This window comes from Gigantopelta aegis, chromosome 4 (assembly GCF_016097555.1).
Source record: "Gigantopelta aegis isolate Gae_Host chromosome 4, Gae_host_genome, whole genome shotgun sequence".
Classification (NCBI taxonomy): Eukaryota; Metazoa; Mollusca; class Gastropoda; order Neomphalida; family Peltospiridae; genus Gigantopelta; species Gigantopelta aegis.
Genome location: NC_054702.1, coordinates 9,272,053 through 9,287,745, shown reverse-complemented (window position 1 = coordinate 9,287,745; position 15,693 = coordinate 9,272,053). Strand labels below are relative to the sequence as shown.

Genomic DNA, 15,693 nt, shown 5'->3' with positions numbered 1-15,693 from the left:
CGTCCAACATACGGTAATTGTGACACTTGATGTAGAGAGAGAACACCCCAGCACATTGTTTAATCAGCAGCTATTAGGTGTCTAACATACGGTAATTGTGACACTTGATGTAGAGAGAGAACACCCCAGCACATTGTTTAATCAGCAGCTATTAGGTGTCCAACATACGGTAATTGTGACACTTGATGTAGAGAGAGAACACCCCAGCACATTGTTTAATCAGCAGTTATTAGGTGTCCAACATACGGTAATTGTGACACTTGATGCAGAGAGAAAACACCCCAGCACATTGTTTAATCAGCAGCTATTAGGCGTCCAACATACGGTAATTGTGACACTTGGTCTAGAGAGAACACCCCAGCACATTGTTTAATCAGCAGTTATTAGGTGTCTAGCACTGTAATTGTGACACTTGGTGTAAAAGAAAACACCCCAGCACATTGTTTAATCAGCAGCTATTAGGTGTCCAACACATGGTAATTGTGACACTTGGTCTAGAGAGAGAACACCCCAGTACATTGTTTAATCAGCAGCTATTAGGTGTCTAACATACGGTAATTATGACACTTGATGTAGAAAACACCCCAGCACATTGTTTAATCAGCAGCTATTAGGTGTCCAACATACGGTAATTGTGACACTTTGTCTAGAGAGAGAACACCCCAGCACATTGTTTAATCAGCAGCTATTAGGTGTCTAACATATGGTAATTGTGACACTTGGTCTAGAGAGAAAACACCCCAGCACATTGTTTAGTTAGCAGCTAATAGGTGTCTAACATATGGACATTGTGACATACTTGGTGTGCATGGATGGAGAGAAGTAGCCCACTGTGGTAGAACATGTTTGGTGATCTAACCTGGACTGACAGACAACAAATGTGTTCCTCACAAGAGCAAGCCAAGGGTTTTCTGCTGATTGCAGAATAAAATAACGCAGTATTGATTTTCTTTTTTAAACCAAACTGAAACCGATAGTCAGCAGACCTCAGCCAAGAACCGGTCTAAGTGAGGAAGTATTATCAAATTCAATAACTCCACAGTCAGATAGACGAAAAGTGGAAATTCAATTTCCTTGCATACAAAAAGTCAATTTTGTAAAGTAAACATCTTATTGTCGTAATGACTGATGATTTAAGAAGGTATTATGTGAGGAAATAGAAAGCTTTTTACATTTTTACCATTATGGAGATAGATGTGTTTGGATGCAGCATTATGTCAACAGCAAGCTCCGAGTTACGAGACTGCGTCATGCAGATGCGTCTGGCAGTCCACTATAAACCATTAAGTTTAAACACCGTCATTTCAAACACCATGATTTACTCACAGTCCATAGAAAAACATCAAAACATCAAATTTAAACACTGTTATTTTAAACACCATGATTTACTCACAGACCATAGAAAAAAATCAAATTTAAACACCATGAATTTGAAACACCATGATTTACTCACAGACCATAGAAAAACAACATCATTCTAAACACCGTCATTTTAAACACCATGATTTATTCACAGACCATAGAAAAACATCATCATTTTAACAACCGTCATTTTAAACACCATGATTTACTCACAGACCATAGTAAAACATCATCATTTTAACAACCGTCATTTTAAACAACATGATTTACTCACAGACCATAGAAAAACATCATCATTTTAACAACCGTCATTTTAAACATGATTTACTCACAGACCATAGAAAAACATCATCATTTTAAACACCGTCATTTTAAACACCATGATTTACTCACAGACCCTAGAAAAACATCATCATTCTGAACATCTTCATTTTAAACACCATGATTTACTCACAGACCATAGAAAAACATCATCATTTTAACAACCGTCATTTTAAACAACATGATTTACTCACAGACCATAGAAAAACATCATCATTTTAACAACCGTCATTTTAAACAACATGATTTACTTGCAGATCATAGAAAAACATCATCATTCTGAACACCTTCATTTTAAACACCACGATTTACTCACAAACCATAGAAAAACATCATCATTCTGAACACCATGATTTACTCACAAACCATAGAAAAACATCATCATTTTAAACACCATGATTTACTCACAGACCATAGAAAAACATCATCATTTTAAACACTGTGGTTCGACCTACAGACAAGTTTACTCAATCATCCCATGGATTGTTTTTAGCAATTTTATTTACTAAAGGTCATTCAAGCTGCTTTACACAGTGTTCGAAATAAGCACATATCCATTTGTCCCGACAAGCAAAATGTACCTCAATGATTGTCCAGTAGACAAGTAAAAATTCATAACACTGATTTATTATTTGCGGGGGTTTTAATTTTTGTTTACATGTATGAAATTATTGAGAAGTAAAATCCAAACATAACAACAACCAAGAACACAATGATATTCCAAACAAGATCATTAACATCTAACATCTATTAAGCCACATGCATGCATGGTTTCATGAAAATTGTTTCTGGTAGTGTGTTGGTACCATATTGCCAAAATAATGGAATGAAAATATCATTATTATATTACAACCTAATCCACTATTACCATGATTACAGGGTATGGAACCAAGATAGTGTTTCCCATAAAAGATTAAATCCTGTGGCTTCATCCAATATATAATTTTAGTTGTAAAAACATGTTAGTCAAAAACATGTTACAATGGAAGTCATTTACTCAGGACAATTAAAAAAAGACTATTTAAATTGGTGTAGGTGGCAATATATTTAAATGCATTTGGGTTTTTCTGTTTTATCATGACTAGAAGTTTAAATAGTAATGTTTTTATAAATCTACCATGCAGCTTATTAAGGATTGTTTGTTTTTTCTTTTAGATTCATCGGGGGAGGGGGTTAACCCCCAAAAAGTATGTGCAAACTGTGTGAATCGGCAAAGCTGTTCACACAAAAGTTTGTCATGTTTTGTGTTTTTTGGTTCATACCCCAATGATCACAAATCTAAAAGAAATAAGTGAATCATTATAATTAAATTTGAAATACATTTATTAATAAAAACACAAACAAGTTAAAATTTTACTCAGAATTTTTTTTTTTTTTTTTGTTCTTGAACAATAACACTCAATAATACCAAAAAAAAAAACAACAATATAAAGTGACGTCATCAGGTATGACATTAAAAGATTAACAAACACATGCTGCAGGCCTTTGGATTTCACAGAAACAACAGTTTCCGGTACCATGTCGGTAGCGTGTAGGTAAAATCACGGAACCGAAATTTCGTTTCCCCATGATTAATATAGCAAGTAAGACTATTCAACGAAAATAATATACATATCACAAGGCACAGAACAAAAAAAAAGTGTTTCCCATTAAATTTGAAATTCTATGGCCTGATGTTCCTACGGTTGGACCAGTGGGATGGTTTATAAGTAAACTGTTCTAACAACTTGTCAATGTGGGCAAGTCTCATCAACTGGAAATTATAATCATTAAGCATCATTTTATAAAGGTCTCCAGATAAACATAATTGTTGTGAGTTAAAATAGTTCCATGAGACCATTTCTCGACATCAAGATTCCTTGGCCTACTAATGAGGGAACACTTTTAATGAAAGTTTGTTTTGTTTTTTGTTTTTGTTTAACGACACTACTGGAGCACACTCATTAATTAATCATCGGTTACTGGATGTTAAAGATTTGGTAATTCTGACTCGTCATTAGATGAAACCCACTAAAACATTTTCTAATACAGCAAGGGATCTTTTATATGCACTGTCCCACAGACAGGAAAACACATACCATGGCCTTTGTCCAGTTGTGGTGCACTGGTTGGAATGAAAAAAAAACAATCAGCTGAATGGATCCACTGAGATGGTTCGATCCTGCAATGCAAGCACCTCAAGCGAGTACTCAACCGACTGAGGTAAATCCCACCCCCCACTTTGAATGATGCACTGATAGAAGAGATGGGATTCGGCTCTAGCTCAGTCAGTGGAGCACCTGCCCGAGGTCCTTGGTTTCAAGATGACAACAAGGTGGGGTTTTAACGACACCACTAGAGCATGTCGATTATTAATTATCGGCTATTGGATGTCAAACATTTGGTAATTTTGACATATGGTCTTAGAGAGGAAACCTGCTACATTTTTCATTTAGTAAAGGGGTGGGATGTCGTCCAGTGGTAAAGCGTCCGCATGGTCACATGATACATGGTCGGTTTGGGATTGATCACCATTGGTGGGCCCCATTTGGTTATTTCTTGTTAGAGCCAGTGCACCAGTACAAAAATGTAGCGGGTTTCCTCTCTAAGACTATGTTAAAATTACCAAATGTTTTACATTCAATAGCCGATGATTAATAAATCAATGAGTTTTAGTGGTGTCATTAAACAAACAAACTTTTAACATGTAGTAGAGAAAAATGGGCAAATATATTTAACCTTTCTAAAAAAAGAAAAAAAAAAAAAAAAAAAAAGTCACTCTGCAATTTTGATTTCCTTAGAAAATGTGAAAATAAGATTGTTATTCATTTTACATTGTGTGAAAATCCCTGTCTCACCTCTTTTGAATTACACCTGGTAGCATCACTGTTTTGTCAGAGCTCCATCAGTGCATGTCATCATGACATTGTCCAAACCTCTACGGAACTCTCTTGTCCAGAATTATGAAAACAGTTTTGTTCTCAATCACAAAACAAGTCTGAGAGACTTTCCACTCAACAGCTGTGTGAAATCTAAACTTTAACAACAGGCAGACAAAGGCTAATTTTACTTACCACAGGTGAATCACTCTCAAACAGCATAGCATCCGCAGAATGCTCAATCCATGCTAATATATCCATGACAACATCTAGAGAGGTGTCCATGCACTCAGACGAAACATTGTTACATCTTCATTTCATCCATGGATGCAGATTTTTTGTAAATTTGTTTAAAATCCTGTAAAATTGCTTTCACTGTCTGCTCTGGCGGCTTTCATCCAGTGTACACAAGTGGCCCAACAATGTCTAGATCTGGCTCAATATAGCACACAGTGCTGCAATCCATTTTACCATGGTAACCTTTTCAACTGTTAAAGAAAAAGAAGAAGAAAAAGGGCACCATGAATCTGTCATTTTACTGTTACAGCAGTTAGGAATTATTACGCAGAAAGACGTAATTTTTCACCGATCATTTTATTAGTGCTAGATCGGCCCCAACGAGCATCGCAGTCACAGATGTCTGTCTCTTGGTAACACCTTGAAAGCATGGAAACCGTGGAAACTGCCGCTTTGATGACCACTATTAAATCATCAGTAACTACCCCCAGGGATCCAGCGATGGCTTGCTTAAATGTGATTATTGCAACATTTAGCATTAAAAGGAAACCGACTTCAATATTGATGCTCTAATATGATAAGTGCTAAAGTACCCTGTGAACAAATGAAATCTTCATGCAAGTAATCTGCAGAATTATTTATTACACAATTTCATAATATTTATATTAAAAAATAAACATTGAAAGAAATATAGAATACTACCAGGATAAAAAAGAAGAGGCAAACAAGAGTGTTATAGATTGCACAACATCTGAGGCGGTAAAGGGAGTGCCCAAATTAAGCAACCCTAAACTAAGTTCAAACATGCTCACCTCATAACATTTAACCTTAAAACCAATGAAATGCTAAAATGTAATTAGATTAAAATAATTTGAAATGAATTTCTGAATATGTACAACTCTTTACCAGCTAACATTTCTGCACTAAAAGATTGAAATTATTTTTATTAATGTACCTGTCGATTTAAAAAAAAAACATTAAATTTTTAAAAAATAATTCCCTTTATTTTTATTTTTTATTCTTTGAAGTAAGAGCAATCACTAGTTTCTGCCTCCAAAGAGTCACAGACATGACCTTCCCTGTCATGGCGACTAGCAGGAGAATCATTAATCACCTCAACATCCAAGAGGTGGATGAGATAAAAAGAACAATCTATTAGGGTCTCAGGTGCAGCAGATGAGGAAAGTGCATCCTGGGAAATAAAAGTTGGCACTGGGAATACGAGCTTTGACGAGGAGTGTCAGACAAACTAGTCTGAAGTTTTCTCTCATGTAGACATCGATGTCTGGGATTAATTCTTCTATTGCTCCTTCAAACATTTATTGCTTATCAGTCCTTTTTTTAATGAAATTCTATTGAACTATTAGATATTTCACACTCCAAGATAAGTGGAAAGGAAAGGAATGTTTAAAAACACTACACCAGTACAGTTTTAAAGCAGCTAGATAATGTTTAAAGGGAGAGTAAACTAAAACATGAGCCTTATGCGTTGGAAAGATGCATACCCTGACCACCAACACATACGGACACTTTACCAAATGAAAAACGCGTAACTTTAGTGTTAATAAAAAAAACGTGATTATTTCTGCTAGCTGGGGGCAGCCTTTTTGTTTTCTTTTTGAGGCATCCAGGAGAGCTAGTTTGGGGCGAAGTGACGTCAGCCCCTGACCATCTCCTGTATATGTACAGTGTAAACAAAAGCAGTAATTTTCGACAAGGTGCTTCTCTTTGATCAACCTGACTTGTAAAACAACCTAAATGATGTGATAATATAATAAACTATTTAACAAAATATATTTCAAAATGGGGTTATAATATTTTTCTCTGTTAAATAATCCAAAGGAAAAATGTACACTATTAGGCCTATTGATATGCTACGTTGGAGCAAAAACGACAACCCACGATACCAAAGTGATAATTTTCTTTTCTTTGGGACTACGTAATTGGTCAGTTCTGTGGTTTTCGATGGAAAAGTCTACTTAATCAATAGTTTTACAGAACTATTTACAGTAATAAACCATGTCCATTACCATTTTAGGGGCAACAGGTAATATTACATAATACCGGTATGTATTTTTGTGTTTAGACAGCATCAATTAATTGGCTTGTCTGGTTACCAATCAAATACACATCTGCCAATCAGGAATCACAGGTAGAAGCAACTAACAGCATAGACCAATTAAGTAAGAAAACACTCCGTGTATCACTTCAGTACGTAGGTTAATGCATGGACAAAACATTGTTAATTATTTCAACTTGTTGTGTAGCCACTTTGTACTTTAAACAATATTTATTTGCCAAAACAACATACTGGGATTGGTCAACAGGCTTAGCCTATATTAAGACCTCTCCCTACAATTTACATGCGGATACATGTTTAGATACCACAGACTATAGTAGATTTAAAGGAGGAAGAAAAGAAGAGGGGATAGAGTGAAAGGTGTAGGTATAGTAAATAGAAAACCAAATACTTTTCTTTGGTTTTGGGAATTTCTAGCCACTTTGACAATGGTGTTTTATTTTGTATTGAAAAATAATATATATATATATATTGCTGGATATACTTATTGCTGGCTTACTGGGATGTATATTATTACAGAATATTGCAATGTATGACTATTTATCATCCCGCAAAAACCAGGTAGATTGTGTTTCTCTAGTTCTAAGGCTTATTCCTGACGTTACGAATTAAGTATTACGTAACCACCAGCTCGCCACAGGGTGTATTCACTGGAATGGAACAAAATGGCTGCACCCGTTATATCTAATAGCCGTCACATTTAACCGTTTTATTAATTATATATAATAATATACTTGTTGATATTAAGCAATAATGTGCATTATATATCTTTGAATATGCATACCAGGCCAAAAGCCTTGCTTAAGCATTCCTTTAACATAGGTGATTGAGGCCCATGGTCTTTAGTGTAAGGTAACAATTAAACCTTCTACATCAGGGGCAACTTCTCCAAAATAGTGGCAAGGGATCTTTACAGGACAACACCTTTGACCGACAAGTTATAGTACACAGATTAGAATTGGAAAGTCCATTGAGAGAAGTACTTGATAAACTCTGTTAAGTACTAACAAAAATCCCACTGCTTCAGATTAGCTGAATTTGGTGAATGTGCATGTATTGCATATGTTACAAGTAGCTACCTCTGTTAATTCAGCAACTGAATGTTTAAAGCAGCTACCTGTTTTAAGCATATATTTCTGTTACGTTACATAGCTAGAGATAAAAGTATTACCGGCCTCAGTGGTGTCGTGGTTAAGTCATCAGACATAAGACTGGTAGGTACTGGGTTCGCAGCCCGGTACTGGTTCCCACCCAGAGGAAGTTTTAATGACTCAGTGGGTATAGGTGTAATACCTACACCCTCTTCTCTCTCAGCAACCACTAACCAGTGGCGTACCTAGGGTATGGCAGGTATGGCACATGCCCTGGGCGCCACTGAGCAGTTTCTGTTGAAGTCAAACGTTATCTAAAAGATGGGTGTCAGATCTTTGGACAGGGGCACAATTTCAGTGCTTGCCATAGGCGCTATTTTTCCTAGATACATCACTGCCACTAACAACTAAAACTCGGTTACGGACAGACAACCCAGATAGCTGAGGTGTGTGCCCAGCACAATATGCTTGAACCTTAATTGAATATAAGCACGAAAATATGTTTAAGAAAGAAAAGAAAGATGAAAGTGTGTTATGAAAAACAATATGAAAATATTGGTGGTTGGGTCCCGAGATTAGTCCTATGGTTTGGGCTGCACAATGGTCTAAAATGTCAGCTCCCATTCAGAATGTGTGCAAAGTATCAGCTTAAACCATATCACAATTCTTGACAGAGAATATGGAACATTTTGGACGAACAGTGAAAAGTAGGAAGCCGTGTTAAGCAGACATCTGTTAAGTAGGAAGTCGTGTTAAGCAGACATCTGTTAAGTAGGAAGCCATGTTAAGCAGACATCTGTTAAGTAGGAAGCCATGTTAAGCAGACATCTGTTAAGTAGTTACGTAGGAACTGGTGTTAAGTAGGAACTGGTGTTAAGTAGACATCTGGTAAGTAGGAAGCTGTGTTAGTTTCAACCCGTGAAAATTAACACTAAGTTTAGTTAATCTACAAACCTGTAAGACATTTAGATAAAGTTACAATTGAGTGAAACATGAGACTGTGACTTTCAAATGGTGAAATACCCTCTAAAAATAGACAAAAACTCGACTCCATAACTGTTACTTCTCAGCCACACGTGCGTTTTTAAAAGTATGAGAAAGGTATTTTGTGATGTTAAAAACACCAGGATGACCAAAAACACTTCGAATGCACGGAAATGAATAATCTAAACAATAAAATGTAAGTAAAGTATGATTTCAGTTATCAAAAACGGCTCTAACAGTAAAAAAATATGTCTTAGTGTTCAAAAACTAGGGTATGTCCCTTAAAGCAAAAATATGTGGAGTAGGAACCTGTATTAAGCAGACACCTGTTAAGTAGGAACCTGTATTAAGCAGACACCTGCTAAGTAGGAACCTGTATTAAGGACACATTTAAGTAGGAACCTGTATTAAGCAGACATGTTAAGTAGGAACCTGTATTAAGCAGACACATGTTAAGTAGGAACCTGCATTAAGGAGACACATGTTAAGTAGGAACCTGTATTAAGCAGACACCTGTGTTAATATTAAACTGCTTTGTGAACAGACCTCCGAACTAACTTCTATATTATCTAGGCACTTGTCTCAAGAAGTTATTTATGATTCTCCCACATCGGCCAATACAAACTGGCCTGCATTAAGCAAATGAGTGTCTGAAGAAGTAATTTTCATTGCTATCACTCTCACAAGATGGAATTTTATAGACATGTGCAGAGAAATACATGCATATTCACATAGTAAGGTAATGTCCTGGTTGGTTGTGGGTTAATGTCACACACTGTCAATTGCCATGTGATGTTCTTACTCTGAAAGCACAAAGACCAAAGGTTAGCTGGGTTACTTTCAGCATGTTCAGATTACACAGAGAGCAAGTGCTTGCTAATAACTGATCACTTTAATTGTCCTAGTGCTGGGCTTCAACTTCATTGTGGTGTGGATGAAAATTGCCATAGGTCAGGCGCTTTACTGATGGTCGTTTGTTGTTGCTGGATAAACATTATCGCTGTTGGAAAGAAGAAGGAAATGGTTTATTTAACGACACACTCAACACATTTTATTTACGGTTATATGCCTGGCGTTGGACATATGGTTGAGGACCACACAGATATTGAGAGAGGAAACCCACTGTCGCCACTTCATTGGCTACTCTTTTCGATTAGCAGCAAGGAATCTTTGCACCATCCCATAGACAGGATAGCACATACCACGGCCTTTGATGTACCAGTCGTGGTGCACTGGCTGGAGCGAGAAATAGCCCAATGGGCCTATCAACAGGGATTGATCTCAAACCGACCCAACATCAAGCGAGCGCTTTACCACTGGGCCACATTATTGCCGTTGGTTGAAGAGATGTAACATTTAAGAATTGTTTTGTTTCTTTTACGTTCATTGGGGTATGAAAGTATTTTGTTTAATGACACCACTAGAGCACATTGATATGTTAGTCGGCTATTGGACGTCAAACATTTGGTTATGGTATGAACAAAACAAAACAAAAAATCATCTGCAAACTGTGTGAATCTGAGAAGCCGTTTACGCATAAGTTTGCACCTGATTTTAAATTTTTTCATACCCCGATGAACGTAAAAGAAATAACAGACAATCCTTATAATTAACTTTGAAACATCCTTACTAATAATAACATTAAACCTTCATAATTTATTTTGAATAAAAAAATTTGGTTCTAAATAATAATGCTCAATAAGAAACAAATTTAAAAAAAAAAAAAAAAAAACATTCTAGAAAACATTTCTTAACGCCACAGATTTTTTTACATCAAACAAACTCAAGGCAGGGGAAACAGAAGTTAAAATGCAGAACATAGGCAATTTCATTGATGTACAAAGATGCATGTGTTTCCCATTTTGAAATGAAAGCTCAACCACATGGTCTTTTAATATGTTGTATCAAACTCAAATTAGGTCATTTTTTAGCATTTCAGATTAAATCAAATACAATTTGTGAAAAAATTGTTTTATGCAAAGAAAAAAGAAAAAACTTGAGATCAGATAAAGAGCTGACAATTCGAATTCTTGGATGCAGAAACCAGGAAGATAAAAAAAAAAAGACAACTGACAATAATTGTTGGTAAATGGCTAAAACCAAAAACCTGATGTACAGAACGGAGAGGACGATCAATCATAACAAGGATAAACAAAGTCATACACTGGTTTACTAGCAAACAGCAGCTTGTTATCTGTAGTCGAGTAATAGTCAATAAACAAATGTTGCACTGAAAAATCAATCATTCTGTGAATAAACAAAACTATTAAATTTATACAGTGAGGATTGTGAAGTAAACAAACATTTCGAAAAATATGTAACATGCAAAACACATTGACCTGTACAAGCAGCCACTTGTGTAAAGAAGACATATTTTACTATTCTCCCAATGATTTAAAACAAAAGGGTTTGTTTTGTTTAATAACACTATGTTTGATCGACAATCTGATTAAAATGAGCTCTACTGCATCTCACCAGTAGATCTAACAGCATTGCATGAACTCCCATGTCCAGGTGACATTTCATCTATAAATAACAATTTAAATATCGACCAATTACACTTTGCCTTTTATAATGTTATTCAGGAGCATACAAATTCTAAAAATATCGGGCAAGACAACTTATGCAATAGGCGAACTTGTTGGTCTAGTTCAACATTAAAAAAAGGGGTGAAAGTGCAGTAATAAACTCTGGATTGTATACTAGTATAAACAGATTTTATGGCTATACCCATCACAGCTTCTTTTTTTGGTCTTGAAATGAATTAAATTTTTTATATTGAAATTAGTTTCCGGCATACTTCGTAATTCACCCGAATCATTTCGTATACCCTCAGCATAATCCCGAATATTTTCAAATTCTTTTCAAATCACTGGCATGATTTTGCAAGTAAGGTTTTGATTGGTCAAATAAAAAGTCAACTGGACATGAGCTCCAACAGGGTGCTGTTAGGGACAATCTCAAAATTCATATGATGCCAAAAAAGAAGAAACAGTTTAGTCTCTCTTGAGACCCCCACCCCCCTAAAAAAAGACTAAATAAGATTATGTTTTGATATCATTATTTATTTCAGATGAAAACGTCACTACTTGTAAATTATGTATTTATACAGAAATGCAGAATACATGTAGGGCATACTAGTAATAAAATATTTCTATTTCATGTATTTGTTTCTTGTTTGCCTCATTTGTCATAAAGTTGTCAATTTTAACCCTAGAGTGCTGCCCGTATCAAATATGATACGCAAAACTATATATAAATTAGGTTAATTAAAAGTAAACATATAAAACAAGGTTTGCTTATTTAGCATGAAATGATTCACAAAGGCCTGATGTGTCATACTCGATACGGAACTGGCATGCCCTCTATCGTGTTTTTACAAAACTAGTGTCTACAGATAGCTGTAATGGTGGATGAAGATGTGCAGATTCGAACAAAAATTTGATGAAGAAATGTTACGCATAGGTAAGTGGGACTGGTTAGTAAATGCTATGCATATTTGTATCGCGAGTTCTAATTGGCTGTCAGGGGAGGTGGTGTAATTGTCTGACTGGCTGGATGGTACCCGGCACACACACAGAATTCCTGTTCCTGGGGAATGCCGGCTTAGTTTTTCTGCTGTTCTTGGAAAACAATCATTTATGAAGGTTTTTAATCTTGATGCCAACCTAAATTTCAAAGACGAAATGGCAAGTGCAAAATTATTAACCCCCCCCCCCCCCCGACGAAACCATTTCGTCTTTTTTGGCACCATGACTGGTACATCAAAGGCCATGGTATGTGCTATCCTGTCTATGGGATGGTGCATATAAAAGATCCCTTGCTGCTAATCGAAAAGAGTAGCCCCTGAAGTGGCGACAGCAGATTTCCTCTTTCTAACCGTAAATACAATGTGTTGAGTGCATCGTTAAATAAAACATTTCCTTCCTTCTTTCCCTTGATAATGCATGAGTTCCATTACAGAATCATATCCAGCCAAGAGTGACATTGAATGGCCCAATGGGGAGGCTACGACACAGACCTCTCTCTCACTAACCATTATCCCCAGTCTTCGACAGACAGCCCAGATAGCCAAGGTATCAGTATGCCATGGACAACAGGTTTTGGTTCTTCAATTGGACGTATACAAAATACATATTAAAATGACGTTTTCACAAATTGTAATATTAAAATGACATGTTGGTGAACATTTTAATATTAAAATGATCTTTTTAAAAATTCCATTAGCATTATTCATAGGATACAAAACTTTGGATTGCATGTTATGCTATACATATATGTGTTTTAGAATTGTAGCTATTTTATCAGGTAGTATAAAGTTAAAGTTTGTTTTATTTAATGACACCACTAGAGCACACTGATTATTTAATCATCAGCTATTGGATGTCAAAGATTTGATAATTTATCAGGTGTTATAAGATATTTATATAGCTATTGTAGCTGTTTTTCACTGCTTAATTACACATCACTTAAAACGTCTTGCTTCAGTTAAAAATCTTGGAAAAATCAATGTGGTCTTCGTCATCCTGGCATTAGCAGTTTAAAACATACTTCACGCAAAATAAAAGTACATACATATGTCAGGAACTAGGGTCATGCAACTTTAATTTGAATAGTTATTTTCACAATACAAACTATATTCCCTTGCTAATACAAAATGACCTATGTTTACGCAGACAGCTGTTTTAACCAAACAATCAGTCACACTAAACAAGAAAAGAGAAAATTATGTGCAGCCATTCTTACCTTGCAGGCGAGGAATTATATAAATTAAACAAACATTACCATGAATAATCCAGAACCCATGCATAATTCTCACCATTTATTCCATTGCATGCCAGAAATATCTGAATACAGTTGGATCCAGTTCTCAATGTACACTGCAATTAATACTGTGCTTCACGAAGAAGACTTCCACATGTTTGTACACACAGGTCAATTTCCCTGCTGCACTGTGGTACTCTCACCCACTGGTATACTGTACAAGTGTGAGAGTGTGCGTTATACCACGTCCCAGCTGATGGGCAGACAAACGCTGCCTCGTGTTTTGCATGTCAATATCCGAGAATCAAACACTTGTATTGATCATGAGCAGCTGTTCTCGTGTCAATTACAGGAAAAGCCAACTTTCAGATGAAATACCTAAACGGTTCAAATCTATATTGTGTGCAATTTACAACTGGTCAACTAATGGGTCCAGCCTAAGCTCAATTAAGTAGGCATGGATTAATGTTTTCCATAACCTCTACTTCTGTTACCCTATAACAGTACTTTATATGAACTAACAATTCGTGAAACAAAACCACCTAAAATATTCTTTAAAAAATATATAAATAAAGTGGGGCACAGATTAATTTTTTCCACATCTTTTACATCCATTACCTATAAAAGTATTTTAAATGAACTAACAGAATTCCTGAAACACCCACCACCACCACCACCACCACCAAAAAAAAAAAAAAAAAAAAGAGGAAAAAAAAGAAGTTAATTGTAAAAAAATGTCTTAAAAAGAAATAAACTAACTAATTTTTTGTTACACAATCAAGCTATAACTGAGTAGGCATGGATTAAAATATGTTAATTGGTTAAATATGGGGTTTTTTTTTACTGTTCTAATGTTGTAGCAGCCAAAAACAGATTTTACCTCCCAAAAATGTTGTACGTAAGAAAGAAATATATATTATGAAATAGAATGAAAAAAACTGCTACTGACCTTAGCACATGGTTGGAGAAACATTGGATATACAAATATTGCTTTTGTAAACAAGAAAATGTATTTAATAAGTAATTTGAATCTACAAAAAGGCTTGAGTGTTAGTGAAAAACATCTTATAACGGCTGCAAACTGAGGACAGTCCCTTTAAAGGTTTAAATTAAAAACCAGATGTCTGTGGCCAGCAGAACAAATACCAATGTTAATTGATTTTACTTCAGCTTTTACATCGGCCCTGGGCAGTGCTGCTGTGAACTGTCAGTGCTGCATATACAGTAGAATCTCCATGAAAGAAGAAGTCTGTTTTGTTTAACGACATCACTAGAGCACACTGATTTAAAAGGCGAGCACTTTACCCCTGTGCTACATCCCACCCTCGCCCCTGATGAACGCTGCTGTGAACTGTCATCAGTGATGTACATATAGTAGAATCTTCAAGGAAGTAATGTTTTATTTAATGACACAATCAACACATTTTAATCACAGTTAAACAGCATTGGACATATGCTTAAGGATCTCATAGATAACAAGAGAAAACTTGCTGCCGCCACACAATGGGCTATTCTTTTCAGTTAGCAGCAAGGGATCTTTTATATGCAGCATCCAAAAGACAAGATAGTACATGCCACAGCCTTTGTTATACCAGTTGTGGAGCACTGACTGGAATGAGAAACAGTCCAATCGAGGATCGATTCTAGATCGACCACACATCAGGCAAATGCTTTACCACTGGGCTACATCCTGCCCTGTCATTGGTTCAAACAGTGAATGGTTTAACATTCTGCCATACAACCAATGAAAAACTACACAATGGAAATCGATTAGACATATAGTTAACCTGACATTCAAGTGCAATGGCTGTAAATAACCTTTAGTCGAAAAAGATGTTAAAATTTGCTTAAAACCTGGTTTTTGAGAATATGTAAGAAAAAGAATAATACATTCACTTGTTAGATACATTTCAAAACAACTCATTCTGAGATAAATGGTATCAAATGGCCACTTATGTATTGTTCTCTATATACATGTCGGTGTTATTTTGTGTAG

At 35.8% G+C, this 15,693-nt stretch overlaps 1 protein-coding gene across 1 annotated transcript in view; it reads right to left on the bottom strand.

The window, feature by feature from the left end:
• The window catches only part of LOC121372631, a 52,198-nt gene extending 38,320 nt beyond the window's left edge, over positions 1–13,878 (bottom strand). Inside the window, exons 1-2 of the mRNA XM_041499065.1 lie at positions 13,753–13,878; positions 4,737–5,029 (exon numbers count right to left, since the gene is read on the bottom strand). The gene's annotated coding sequence lies outside the window, so the exon portion shown is untranslated. The remainder of the gene's footprint in view (positions 1–4,736; positions 5,030–13,752) is intronic.
• Positions 13,879–15,693: the final 1,815 nt, after the last annotated feature.